Source organism: Narcine bancroftii, chromosome 9 (assembly GCF_036971445.1).
Source record: "Narcine bancroftii isolate sNarBan1 chromosome 9, sNarBan1.hap1, whole genome shotgun sequence".
Taxonomy (NCBI): Eukaryota; Metazoa; Chordata; class Chondrichthyes; order Torpediniformes; family Narcinidae; genus Narcine; species Narcine bancroftii.
In genome coordinates, this window is record NC_091477.1 from 28951068 (window position 1) to 28964165 (window position 13098).

The 13098-nt window shown below is 36.3% G+C and overlaps 1 protein-coding gene across 13 annotated transcripts in view; it reads right to left on the reverse strand.

The window, feature by feature from the left end:
• Positions 1 to 13098, reverse strand: part of LOC138743365 (PH and SEC7 domain-containing protein 2-like) — a 274779-nt gene that overhangs the window by 244968 nt on the left and 16713 nt on the right. For all 13 annotated transcript variants that reach the window (XM_069898611.1, XM_069898607.1, XM_069898609.1 and 10 more), the window contains one exon: positions 12225 to 12314. The gene's annotated coding sequence lies outside the window, so the exon portion shown is untranslated. The remainder of the gene's footprint in view (positions 1 to 12224; positions 12315 to 13098) is intronic.

Sequence of the window (13098 nt, forward strand, 5' to 3'; positions counted from 1 at the left end):
ACCTTTATAAGGGACCAGGGGAAAGTGAACAGCAAAAGCGGACAATTTTTAAACACAATGAAAAAGTTGGTAGCACTATCATGTACAATTTAAACAATGTGGGAAAGTTGGTAGCACTATCACACACAATTTATAAAGACCATGGGAAAAAGCCATGGTCGACCAGCCCTCCCAGAATGCCATGCAGCAAAGAAAGGGCCGTGTGCACGGCTGCATGCACAGAGCATTCGTAGAGGGGTTTCTCTGCTGCACGGCATTCTGGGAAGTCAGGTTCACCATCGCTTTTTCCCACGGTCTTTATAAATTGTGTGGTGCTACAGCGCTACTAATTTTCCCACGCTGTTTAACAATTGTCCACTATTGCTATTTCCTCTCTCTCTCCCTCTTTCCCCCCCACCCCCCACAGTGATTTTCCCACCACAAAGTATTACCTTCATTTTAATATTTTCTTCCTTCACATACCTGCACTCACACAAAAATTTGGGTCATTTCTATCCCAGAATGCAATTGCCCATTCTACACTAATTGCAACGCCAGCGTCTGCAGATGCCGGGGATGGTGTCATCTGACACCAGCGTTGAGAAGATTTTCATTTCACACTGGACACTTTTAAGGTCGATTGGCCATTAATTTCTGGGACCAGTTGCAAGTGTGAAAAGGGCTATTGACTTCATTTTCATTCGTGTGCAATGATTGGGGGCATCTAGTGGTGGGAAGGAAATATGACATTGCTGCAGAAGTTAAAAGGCCAGTCCTAAGCTTCATGATGAAAACAATGTCCACATTTTAAAAGCAAGGAGAAATTTATGGAAACAAGTGGCATCTCTTGCAGCTGATCTTATTGAAATTCTGCTGCAGAAACTTCTCCCAGCAAAGCACAAGGGCTACCAACTTCAACACCTCAACAATACTGAAGGGCTCTCTTCACTAACCCCTAAACCAATTTAAAAAGGATATGAAGATCTAGTCTCAGCTGGGGTTGGATCAAAAAGGGTTGAGACAAAATTTGATAGAGATGTACAAGATCACTAATGGTTCGTATGATGTAAATGGAGAGAAGATATTCTGATTAGCAGATTGCCACAAGACTAAGCAACAAAAAATAGATTGAAAGATTTAAAAAAACAATTTGTACTTCTCTATTAATATTCAAATAATACATATGAAAATTGTGTGTACTCCGCTCAATCAAACCCCTTTTACAAAATATCTCAAAAGAGAAAAAAAAATCCCCCTATTAATCAAATCCCTCCCTCTAAAAATGATTTGCTAGTATATCTAAAATACTTAGGAAATGAAAAACGACATTCGGAAACTAGACAGCGCTATCCGGGTGTATCGAAACATCCTACTTCGCTAAATTATGGTAATACTCTATGAACGGACCCCGCGCTTTGTAAAAATTCATTTTTAGATCTTTAATGTTGAATCTGATCTTTTTTAAACAGGAAGACCATGAACTCCTGTAACCATTGAATATGAATAAGTAGGATACTGTCTTTCCACTTCATCAAAATTGCCTGTCTAGCTATCAATGAGGTAAACGTTAAAATTCACCTCTGAGATGAAGTCAATAATATTTCTTCTTGAGAGAAACCATATGGAGCAATTAAGGAGCACGGTTCTAATTTGACCCTAAAAATAACAAATAAAGTTTGAAAATAATTTTTCCAAATATCTAAACTAGGCAAGTCCAAAACATATGTATCAAAGAAGCCTCAAAAATGTGACACATAATGAATCAATATCAAAATAAAAGCAAGATCATTTAGGTTTTGAAATTTGTGCTCTATTTACTCCTTTAAACAGCAATAAACAACTCACACTTAGAAGGAAGATTCATTAATCAAGTTTAAAATAGTATCCCAGATAGTGACAAGTCCAAGTCATGTTCCTAATCATTCTTAATCTAAGATAATAAAGTTATTTTCAATCCCATCAGATTACTATAAATAAGTCATATTGAGCCTCTATGAGAACGTTTAAAATAAAAATATAAATCAAGAATGTTTGTTCCCATGGAAAATAAGAAATTTTATATTGAACAAAATGTCTTACTTGTATACAGATCATTTAATTTTTATCCTCAATTGTTCAAGAGAGACAAAATTGTCTTGAACAAAAAGAGTTTAAAAAATTTTAATACCCAATCTACAGCACACTCTAAAACCTATATCCTGACAAAGAAGGTTTAAAAAGATGGTTAGCTGGAATGGGACCAGCAAGAGAGAAACTGGATTCCAAAAAAATTTCTAAATTGTGCCCATATTCTCAACCTATGCCTCATTATCAGATTACTTGTTAATTTAGAAAAAGGAAAAAGTAAAGAGGAGACTAGAGGGAGAATATTCTGCATGGCTATGCAAAAAGAGTAGGTGAATGGGTAACAATGCTGATGTAATCATTATCTAGAGGCCAGGAATGAGAAAACATTCAGGCATGGATTGATATATTGCAACTAACATTTCCATGCCAAATAATGATCAACTCCAGACAAGTCTAATTATCTCACACTGACATTCAATTGCCGTATTCACCAACATCAACACCTTGGGGTCAGCATTGTCCAGAAATTCAAATGTACCAGATAAAGAAATACAGTTACTATTAAAATAAAGACTGAGCATCTGAATGCGACACGCCTCTTGCAAACCCAAAACCTTTTGGCTCGCAACAAGAGAAAGTCAAGAGTGTGATGAAATATTTTCCACTTCTCTGGACAGAAAATCTCTCACAACATTCAAGAAATTTGTTACCATGCAGGACAAAACAGGCCACCCTGAACATTCATTCACTATATCACTGGTCTTCCATGGCAGCAGTGTGTATCTTCGGCAAAAAAGTGGCTACTCCTACAATCAGGTCCTATAAACAAGGAGGTCAATGAAGCAAAAATATGGGAACATCGTCACTTACATGTTTAGTACTAAGAGGAGGGTCATGGTGGATGGAAAGACAGTCTTCAAGCAATACAGGTTGAAGATGGAGATGAGGCGGGCTTGTACATCCAGGGTATACATTCAGGTGCTGACTGATCTTTTATGGAATTCCAGTATTGTCTATTTTTATTCCTTTAAAATGGATGTTCCTGGAATAAAAATGTACTTTCTTCCAAGATTTTCCATTTAAAAAAAATGTTATTCATTCTGATAGGGATTCTATTTGTCTTTTTAGACCATTCGTCATCACTTTAGAAATTTACAGCACAGAAAGCCATTCATCCCACAATATTTATGCAAACTAAGAATGATCGAATGAGACTTTCTGTTAATGACCTTGTATCATCAAGGTTTATTTGAGAACATCAAATCTCCAAATTTCTCAATCCACCTCAACTTAGTTGCTTTAATAGAGAATGAAAATACAATAGATTACAGTCATTAAACCCTGCCACCCACACACCCCATTCTACATCTCCTCTTCATCAATACCTTGAATCTTTTACAAAAATTAAATACCCCTATGAAATAGACAATTCTAGAGCAGTGATTTGCATAAACTTTGCAACACTGCAGTGTCTGTATCAGCCTCCTTCCCAAGATTCATAAATACAATTGCTCTGAACCGCCTATAATTTCAGCCAGTTCTTACTCCAGGGAATGATTACTTCCTGCTTTGACTTTATTTCTACTCTCTTGTTCAGGCTCTGCCCAGCTACAGACAATTCTTCAAGGTCTTCCACCAAAGTGATTAGGATTGCTGCCTCTCACACCATTTCAGTCATTTGGTTGAATAGAAAATTGGAAGTGGTTGATTTCATGCCAACAGTTCACCTTACAGCTCTGCTTTAGATTGATGGCTTTCAAAAGAACTTCAAAAAAATTAGAGATGGAACTGTCATCAAGAATAGAGTTAACAAAAGAATTGGAAAGAACAAAAAAAGGTTGTGGTTAATTGAAAGAAGAAATTAAATAAAAGGCAAATAAAGAAATGAAAAATAAAAATGATCAGTCTTGAGATGGGTAAGTGGGAAGAGAAATCATTACCAAGAGCTTCTATGAAGAAACTTGGTTTTGTAGATAGATCTGAAATTGCTACACTTACCAATGATTATAGCCTAAAGCACACCTTCATCAAAGGATCATAAAACATATTTATTTCAATTGAATAATACAAGAGGCCAAGGAGAGATATTGTTGGGCACAAAATTAAAGTTAAAAAATTACCAGAATGGTCAACTGATTTCTGTTTGATCTTCCTAATGTCAAGGCAACCACACCGTTAACCTTAAATACAGGTGCTTATCCTTTTAGCCGCAATCCTTGGGACTGGACACTTCTTGGTATTCAAATTATTCTGGATTATGGAATTGTTGGGATGAGAGCCTTGTAAAATAGAATAGGGTAAGTGTTCTATTGCCTGCAGTTGCACAGAATAAAAACCCTTTCCACAAACAGGAGTGTAAGTTTCACTGCTGTTTTGACACATGATCATCAGGCAAAGAGCCACAGTAACAGGAAATCAAATAGTTACAAGGAAAATCAAAGGTATATTGGCTTTTATCTAAGGAAACAAGAGTGCAAAAAAAATCTTACTGCAATTCTAAAAGGCTTCTGTCACACCAAGCATGGAATAATTATTTGCAGTTTTGCTCTAACCCTGGTCCATAAATTCCCAATATGCATGATAGCATCCACAACATCCATTATATATTACTTAGAAATAAGTGATATTTGAACATCATGTTTTGATGCCAGAATCTGTACAATCTAAACACACATTGAAAATATGCTTATATTTCAGACTTCCAGAATTATTATTCTTCCCCTTTGGTAATTTCAGATAATTATTCTGCTTCTAGGACCATAGCTGTGTGTTGCTTCTTCAATTGTCCAAGTCCTACTTCTATTTCACCTTGCACTTTAATTCCTTTTAACATTTTATATCTACCTGACAGGATCAACTGATTTTTCCTTTTTGTTCACTGCACCCTTCTCCTTTCTGTGCATTTTAAAGTTTATCTTTGCCCTCATTATGTCAAATTTATTTATTTAAAAATACAGCAAAGTAACATTTTGGACCACAAGTCCGTGCTGCCCAACCTACACCTAATTAACCTACACCCAATTAACCTACACCCAATTAACCTACACCCCCAGTATTTTTTTGAACGGTGGGAGGAAACCGGAGCCCCCGGAGAAAACTCACACAGACATGGGGAGAACGTACAAAATCCTTACAGACAGCACAGGATTCAAACCCAAGTCCCAAGTTCTGACAAAAGGTCAATCACCTGGAATGCTATCTCTCTTCTTCTCCCCACAGACATTGCTAACTTGCCGATAATAGCAGACAAATGCTAGTGTGATTCATGAAAAACAGCAAGTTAATATGTGGGTACAGAAAGTTACAAGGAAAATAAATGTTATGGTTTTTTTAATCTAAGGAAGCAAGAGTCCAAAAAATCTTACTGCAATTCTAAAAGGCTTCTGTAAGACCATGTGTGGAATAGTCTTTTCAGTTTTTGTTCTCTGCCTAACTAAGGTATATTTGTCTTGCAGACTTTAAAGACCAATTAATTAGAATGTTTGGAGGGATAAGGTGCAATACTATGAAGAAGAGTTTATTCAGAAGTTGGTTGGTCTTTTTGAAGTTTGTGCATATAAGAGGTGATCTTAGTAAAACAGATATGATTCTGACTGGTCAGGAAAGATGGTGTGAGGTTGCTTCCACTAATGTAAGCATCAAATCTTAGAGAAACGTTCTCAGGGTACACATAGACACTTTAGGACTGAGAAAAGAGAGTTTTTTGAGAGTTTTTAAAAAATTATTACTCTCTACTAAAGCTGTGGCTGTATAAGCAATATATTATGGATATAATGAGAAATTGTGAGGATCAGGATGAAGGAGCAAGCTCAGGCCACATAACCAACACAGCCTTCTACTGCTGAAGTCAATTCAGATGGTGAAGAATATTTCCAACACTGACCGTTGTCCCCAATTTGGAGAATTCATTCACCATTCCTTGACAGCATCTGTAGTGCAGATCTCATTGTACAAACAAAGAGAGCCTAGAATTTAAAGAGTTATTTTTACTGAACCTTTTTATAGTTATGCCAGAAATTCGTAAAATTGTGCCCCCCTCCCCTCAGCTGGAGTACTAATGTGAAATTCAAGATACAGCATTTTAGGAAAAATGTCAAGACCTTAAATGAGGCTGCAAAGGAGATTTACTGGAGTGTAAGCATAGCTGAAAGAAGATAACAGTAACTTTCAACATATAGGGGAAGCCTGGTTGAGTGTTAAGAAAGAGGCGTACTGTGTACAGGCAGATTGGTAGAAACTGATCACAATCATTAACTTTTTTTTAAATTAAAAGGACTATAGCCAGTGGCAAATTACACAGCGATTTTTTAAAAATAAACTGTTAGAAAGTGCTAAGGCAGATTCAATAATAATTACGAAAAAGGAATTGAACAATTTTTTCAAGTGGACTGAGGATCCTGAAGTGGAATGCAACTAATTAAATAATTCTTATCAAGAGGCAGAATAGGCAAAGTGAGCTATGCAGACCCCCCCCCCCCCCCAAATCCACGACTTTGCCAAGAGAACTGCAGCAACTGCTAACCGACAAGACAACACACCATCCGGCCCTTCAAGCCTGCCCAATATTATCATGGCTGATCAATACTGGCTTGAAATCTTACTCTGTGCCAGTTCCTGCAACCTTCAGATCCTCAACCTTTCAAATATTTACCAACTCTATCTAGTTAATACATCTCATTACCTCCACCATCCTCAAAGGCAGAGAATTCCAGGCATTCACTCTCTGAGAGAAGGAAATTCCACAAACCTCAGTTTTAAGAAATCAACCCCTTATTTCATAGCTTTGTCCCCCAGTTTACGACTCTCCGACTAATTAAATTTTTTTAATGTGTACTCTGTCAAATCCTCTTCGTACATTATATACAGTACCGCTCTGATTATCCAAACTCAGATTCTCCAAAATCCTCATTTATCAAATTTTTTTAAAAAATTCAGATAAATTAGGATATCCAAAACAAATTCGAAATCCTCATTTATCCAAAATATTTTTCGGAGCCAAACTGACCTCACAAGTTGAAAAAAAAATTAACCCGACACGAAATTAGAACGACGATTGTCTTTGTTTCAGGTAACTCCCTCCCCTCTCTCTTTCAATTTCTTCTTTACTTTCCCCTATGGACTTTTTTCTCCAATTCTCCCTCTCAAACTGCATGCCACTGTCTCCCAGCCGCAAACAGTTAGAAGAATCCCATGTCCTGGAGTCATCAAGGAAAGCGACCTCCTGTGCAGGAGCAGGATCTCGGGTTCAGTGTTGTCCCCTCTCCTCTCCTCCTTCCTCAGCACAGCAGAGCTCCTGATGCCAACTCCAAACCCTCGGTGGCCGGGGAGACAGGAGCCAACCAACTCACAAGTGAGTGTTCCAGCCACCCGGGAATCCTTCCCGGTGATCAGCAGCAGTGGTGGGTCCGTGTCAGGGATCGGCTGCAGTTGGGAGGTCTTGGTGATCGGCAGCAGCCAGCATTTATTTTTGGTGAGAATTAAACATTGTTTTAATGTTTGAAAAGCCTTCCTCTGTTGTTTGTTGTTGTTTAAACAGTGATACAAGTGATTTGCTGTCATTACTGGGCTGTATTTTTGAAAAATGACCATTTCCCCAAAATATCCGACACAGGCCTGTCCCAAACATTTTGGATAATCGGAGTTTTGCTGTATTTAAATAAAGTTACCCACTTATTCTTTTCAACTTGAAGGAAAACAAATCCAAATCTAGCCCTTCTACGTAGAAACAGCCTTTCATCCTGGAATTATCCTGGTGAATCTTCTTTGTACTATTTCCAATCTTTCTATATTATTTTTCCTGATAAGAGGACCAAAATTGTACACATCACCAACACCACAAACAACATAACAAAAAAAAACACATTTGCCTTCTTGGTTACGTGTTGTACCTGCAAATCAAAGTTTTGTAATTCATGCACAAGTACTCCCAAGTCCCTTTGTACAAAGCATGCTGCAATCTTTCAACGTTTAAATAATAACCTGATCTTCTATTTTTACTTTTAAATAAGACAACCTCACATTTATGAACACTGTACTCCATTCGCCAGATACTTGACTGCTCACTTAACCCATCTATACCTCTCTGCATCCTGTCAGCACAATTTCTTTTCCACTCCTTTTGATGTCATCAGCACACTTTGATACACTGCACTCTGTCCCTTCTTCTAAATCATCAATATACTGTATATCATGAACAATTGCAAGCCTAACACCAACCCCTCACCACTAATTGCCAACCAGAGGAACATTCACTTATTCAATTTATAATAAGAATGGTAAAAAGTTCATTTGGGTTTTCATTTTTATAGATAATTTGTTAAGTGATAAATATACCTTAAATACAACATAATATTTCCACATATACACAAAAATTTAAACCAAGTTGCTTCAGAAACAAGATATAAAGAAACAACAGCTTGGTTAGGAAGTTAAAGTTTTATTGTTGCTGATCCTGCAGCAAGATATTTAAAACAACAAATGTTTATTCTGTCTATTAAATAGTCATAGCAGAATGCTACACTCTTAGAATTTTTAAATCTTTGGCAAGACTAAATATGATATATACAGCATTTAGATATTCTGTTAGCTATGCAAGATCATTAGAAATTCTCATGTATCCCTTTAATTGAACAGTATTTTCTTTCAATAACTTTTGGTAGTTATCTCAGGCAAACATTTTTTTCCCCAAACTGCTAAGGTGATAGAATAGAATCTATTAGTGAATACACAAAAAAAATCTTTAGAGCTAACCCAGACTAAAGATGTAAAAAAAATCAAAAAGATTTTATATTTACATCCATCTGTTCAGATTCATGTGCATTTTTAAAAAGGCAGCAAGATTATCTGAGACCTTGAAAATTTAAAGCTTGTCAATTGATCATATAACTTTCAACATCTATCTTTAAATACTACATAAGAATTTTTTAAAATTAGTGTAACATTCTTCCATTGTATTTAAATCAACCTTTCTCCTGCAAGAAAAAGACACGTGGAGAGTGACACAAACCAAAACTCTTCATTGCTAATACCCTTGATCAGTCTTGATTGAACTATATTATTTCAGGATCATGGTACAATCGCCATGACAACGGTGTGAACTGGCAACTGCGGCTACCACCAGATTGATCTACAACTTCATAAGAATAAATAGATCCTATTGTTAAATAAAAGCAAGATAGATTTCTTACAAATAGCTTATCAGTATGCAACTTAAAAATAATGGAAAAAAAATTTTTTCAGAGCAATTTTTGTTCTTCAGAAAATGCATTGCTATTGTGCAACATTTTGAGAAGGTGTGTCTAATACAAAATGGTTTTAAATGCATTGAAAACATTCATTGCAATATCCATGAAGGTGAAGATCTGGATTCATTCACCAGCAGTAATTTATGCCTTAGCTCCTATAATATGAGACCATCATTCGAATGTGAAAATGGAGCCAGAAATTGCCATGTTCTGCAGAAATCTATTACACACCAGTTCAAGCAGCAACAAGAATACTCTAATAAAGAAACTATGCTGTAGTCAAATCAGAAAATACAATAGTGAATTATATCAGCACTTACCAGAATGAGCTGCCTCTTTCAGCACACATCCTTTTCTCGACAGCCATCCATGTAAAATAATTAGCAGCTGCACACGGGGGCTTATCCCATCCCCCCCCAAACCCTGCCCAGGCACTTCATATGGTATCTTCCTAATTAGATAGCTCCAATGCACAAGTCTTATCTTCCAGGTGTCACAGAACAGAACAGGGATGTAGGACACAGAATCTGCATATAGGGGTAAGGTGAACAATGATCACCATATTCCAACAAGAAAATCTATCTGGACCAGCTGTACAGTGCAGAATGCTGACCAACATCAAATGCTGAAAAGGTGTGAGTAAACTGTAAGTATATTCTACAACAACAGAATTTCATCAACAACAGTTTTTAAGCAGTTACATCCTAAAATGAATGTTCAATCGTCAACAAAATGTAATTTGAACAATCTAAATGAAATGACAATTAAAATATACTTTAAACCATAGAGCAACATATCTTACACGAAAAGAAAATTTGCATCATTTTAATGCAGTTAAATCAATTGTATATTTTGCATAGATTCCTTTCCTTTTTGTGTGATTTCATCCACTAGCAAAATTAAATGGTCAAACCAAAATAGTGCAACTAAATCACTCTCAAAACCAGCACACCATTTTGAATAAAAATGCTAATATTTTCATTCATAACTTTATGCTCTTAATAAAAATGACAAAATGAAAATCACAATACATCAAAAGCAACAGAAGTAAATTATCAAGCATTCAAGGTCAAAGCATAGCAAGGAAAAATAAAAAGAATAGCAACTACCATCATTTAGATACACAGTGACCATTTTACTGAACGGAAGAACAAAATGCTAGCTATAACACAAGACCTCAGAATTAGAATTTATTGTCATGAACAAGTCATGAAATATGATGTATTGCAGCAGCATCAAGAGTGAAAACATTCATATTATAACCACCTGACAACAAAAAAATTTAAAGTCACCAATCCTGCAGATTTATTATTTTCATAAGGATGTAAAAAAAATCAATCTTCAATGACACAAATAGAAAATCAAAGCACAGCCCCATATTTGACACGTGACCTCAGTTTGCTTTTTAAAATGATCAATAGATCCTCTTATAATAAGTAATACACATGTATCAACCGCTTAACACATGCACTGGGAAGAAATGCATGGAGTGGTTAATTTGTTTGTGAGGTAAATTAATCAGCAAGGAAGGTAGAAATTGTGAAATTCAATAAAAATGTTGAGATTATAAATTGTAAGAGACAAAGGAAATTTCTGTATAGAACAAAACTTACTGAAAGATAGTGCATATACACAAACAATTATCAAAAGATTAAGTACAATGTTTGCCTCTATCTCTGTAGGTTTATATAAAAACATGAGGATTTTATACTGCAGTTCTGCGGACTTTCAACAAACATCACTGGAATCAAGTTTTACCTTTAGAAGACTACATTTCAGTGAAGCTACAAGATCAATTGAGAATGTGCATCAAAATTTCATCAGTACTTTTTCCTAAATCCTATATTTTTGCTACAATACATCCCAAATCTTGTCACACTCCAGAGATTTAAATACAAAGATGTAGGCTTACATTCTAGTACAATAGAGTGTGTGCACCATGGTTGGAGGTATTCTTTCTTTAAGATGATCCATAGAGGATTCAATAACATTATTTTGAAAAAGAGCAGAGAAGTTATCTCTAGTGCCATGGGTACAAATATTATTAAAACAGACTGCTTGGTCACCATCACCCTAGCCCCTTTTACACAGCCTCTTCAAGGTGGGAATATTGCACCTTTATAGCACCATGCATTTCTGTGTAAAAGTTTGAACACTGAATGGGGGGGCGGGGTGGGATTCATTGTAGTCCCACCTTTAAGCCAGTAGCGGAGGTAGTCACAGTGCCAAACTGACATCAGTGTAAAAAGGGCGAGCCATCACACCTGACACCGATGCTATTGTGTTACACATCATGACTCTTTTGCTTCCGTAATGCCGCCATGCTTTGGAAAATGACATACTGGACAGCATTATACCTGCATCGTTTGGTTCAGTGTAAAAAAGCAAAGCTAGCTTAATGACAGGTCTTTATTTGTTTTAAAAACTGACAGCATTGTGGGATCTCTGTGTAAAAGTGGCTAATGATGTTTGTGGAAGCTGACTGTACTCATGTTTCCCAAATGACAACTTCAAAAATATTTCAATTCCAATAAAATGTTTAGGTCTCTCAAGGGTGTCAAATTCACTATCTCAAAGCAAGACTTTCTTTCCTGCCACCAAAAGTTAGTACTTGACTATTTGCTGTTTAATTTATTCAGATTTCAAGAGAAATGTAAAAGTTAAATGCATTTAAGATCATCACATTCAAACTAACTTAATGCAAATATTAGTATCATTACAATTAGTTATTCTCAAAACTAGAGACTGAAGGAAGATAGAAAATCACTTTCCTTGAGATTTGTTGTTATACATGTTTGAATTTATTTTTCCATATAGCGTGAGTCATTTGATAATAAAAAGCAGTTTTGCCTGTGCTTATTAAATTAAAAACAGAAAATCCAAGAAATACTCAGCAGATTGGTCTTCATTTGTGGGGAAAAGAAACGGAATTACCATGCTGTCCATTGTTTGGGTCTGTTGTTATTGATAATGACTGCATGCCAAAAGATTTTTGCTTCTATTACAGCTCTCAGAAGGTTCTGCCTGTAAAGGAAGATGAGAAATTGATGACTGTACTAGTTGCTGTTTCAAGGCTGAGATCATAATTGTTCCTATGGAGCTCACCATCATTTTCCATATTGGCAAGGATAGATTTCAAGCTTAATGGAAAGCTGTGTGCAAAACTGGAATTGAACTTCCATGTGCTCCTGAATGTTTCAGGCAGAGCTAACACTGTCCATCAATACTCATCAATAGTTTCTTCAATAAAAGTGCTCATTTGAGTTCTCTGGAGAACATTTTTGAGCCTCACCCTTTAGAGTTTTTACACTTGAACTACCCTTACTCACTGTACAAGCACACAATACAAGCTCAGCAATTTATCACAGCCTCTTGAAAATCCATCCTCTAATGAAACCTCCCCTTCAGTCCAATTTCTCCATGCTGACCAAGAGTTCTACCCAAGCAAGTCCCATTTGCCTGTAGTGGCCCCATATCTATCCAAATCTTTCCTAGTCACATACCCATCTATAATATTGCAATTGTATCCACCACTATTATTTCCTCTGGCAGGTCGTTCCATTTTCCATCACCCTCTATATCATAAAGTTGCCCCTTAGGTCCTTTTTAAATCTTTCTCCTCTCACTTCAAATCTAATTTTCGATTCTCCATCTGGTAAAAAGACCATGATTATTTATCTTAACTATGCCCCTCATGATTTTATAAATGTATAAAGGTCTACCCTCTCCTCCTATACCTTCAGCTTATCCAACATCTCCTTATAATTCAAGCCCACCTGACCTGGGAACATGTGTCTGAATTTTTCCC